Source organism: Euprymna scolopes, chromosome 13, assembly GCF_053919585.1.
Source record: "Euprymna scolopes isolate OS-2025 chromosome 13, ASM5391958v1, whole genome shotgun sequence".
Classification (NCBI taxonomy): domain Eukaryota; kingdom Metazoa; phylum Mollusca; class Cephalopoda; order Sepiida; family Sepiolidae; genus Euprymna; species Euprymna scolopes.
Genome location: NC_136494.1, coordinates 139,076,204 through 139,078,247, shown reverse-complemented (window position 1 = coordinate 139,078,247; position 2,044 = coordinate 139,076,204). Strand labels below are relative to the sequence as shown.

The window sequence follows — 2,044 nt, the reverse complement described above, 5'->3', positions numbered from 1 at the left end:
CCTTTTATACACGATTTCCAATTTCATTTCTCTTATCCTTTAATTTCAACTATAGTGGAATTAAACTATGCTTCGAAGAACAAGGAACATATTCAAACGAGAAGAAACACGCGGGATTGAGTAAGCAAGAATGTCCATTTAAACGCCACCAATCACCTGATATTAGGAGAGAACTTAAATGCCTACTAGACACTGTTCTTGGGTGTTTAAGGTCTCTCTGTATAGGTGTTTGTTCAAGCTTGTATGAGGGTACTTTTCATCACAATTAAAAAAAAAGGCTTCCTTTAGTCTTGACAGACTATGGATACCCACAGTAAGGGTGCCTGCGCGTGAAATCTTTGGGGCAAGAGTTGCGCAATCTCAAACCACACCTTTCCTGAGTCAACACTGTTGAATGCCAGTCGCGAGTGGAGGTTCAGGACGACTAGAAACAATGCCGAGATAAGCGGAAAGTACATACAGCGCCTAGAATTCCCAAATGGTCACCCATCTGGTATTAGCCAGGTTCAACGTTGCTTAACTTCGGTGATCTGACGGGAACCGGTGTGTTAACGTGATTATGCCGTGCTTCATCACAAGTACACCCTTATTAAATATTCAACATCGCATATAATTCGCAGTCCAAACTAGAGCTCTTTAGTATGGATAAATCCCGAGAAATGTTATATCATATAACAACACGAATATGGATAATCCGACAGATATTTGTTGTGCCATCCAGTATCACCGGCTCCACTAGAACGGTGTGTTATAAAATGTTTTACTTGTCAGTTGGAAAAAGCAAATTACCTTTTCAACTTCTTTACTCAGTGTGTTCGATATTAAAGAGAACTTTACTGAGAATTCCTCATTTTTATGTACTTCATATGCAGACCAAATGTTAGCACGAGGAAAGGGCACTTGTTTTTGAGAAGATCGATTAGGGTCAAATAAAACAGCGCGAACATATTACTATAAATCCATTTCTTTTTAAAACTCAGAATTTACTTTCAAAGGATTGTGTGGAACAATTTTAAAGCCTTTAAATAAAAATTAAAAACAACTTTTGATGATATATCAGTCATCAGTAAGACTACGGCAGAGTAACATATATTAAATGTATTCGAGAAGTAACAAGAATTCGTGTTTAAGGTTAATGAGGCAAAGTGTGACTAAAGCACCAAGGCAATCGGTCCAAATAACTTCCACGCCTTACGAAGCTAACTCAGACTAGTTAAGTTTTACCACGCAGAATTTGACAGCGCCTCATAATGAATTCGTAAAAAAGAACAAACCGTGGTCCTCTGAATGTAAAGACGCATTTGAAATATAAGAAAAATCGTTCGTTGATCTACTTCGCTCTCTCGCTCTCTCTCTCTTTTCCTCTCTCTCTCATTACACTCGTAGTCGCAAGCCATGCATAGGTTCATAAGAGTAGTGGTTGATGGGCAGAAATCAGAGGCCCACAGTATTAATGCTGGAGTCCCCAAGGGATCCATCCTGGGCCTAACTCTCTTCCTGATCTACATCAATGATCTCCCTAAACACATACTTAAATCATTCGTTGACATCTATGCTGATGACACGACCATCTATGGCAACACATCAAAGGCCGTAAATTACAAAGTTCTCTCTAATTCTCTATTCCCTGATCTTGTAATACAATCGGGGAAGAGGTGGCTGGTAACTTTTAATGCATCCAAAACTAAGCTTCTATCTTTACATCATCAACGCTCTGATCCCCATCTGATATCAATTGAAAATGATGGATCTCGTCTTGGAGAGGCTCCATATTTTGACAAACTTCTGGGTTTGACCTTTACTCCTGATCTGAAATGGAACACGCACATCAAATCTGTTGCTAAGGACGCTGGGAAAATGGCGAAATCCTTCTACCACTCCAGAAGATATCTCACTACTGATGCAATTCTCTATCTGTATAAAAGCCAAGTACGTCCAAAGATGAAGTACTGCTGCCACATCTGGGTAGGGGCTGCTAAAAACAGTATATCCTGCCTTGACAGAGTACAAAATAGACTTCGTGGTTTAGTGGGGGTGCACTTTT

At 39.7% G+C, this 2,044-nt stretch overlaps 1 pseudogene; it reads right to left on the bottom strand.

The window, feature by feature from the left end:
- Nucleotides 1-453: 453 nt before the first annotated feature.
- Nucleotides 454-570, bottom strand: LOC145292417 (5S ribosomal RNA; annotated as a pseudogene).
- Nucleotides 571-2,044: the final 1,474 nt, after the last annotated feature.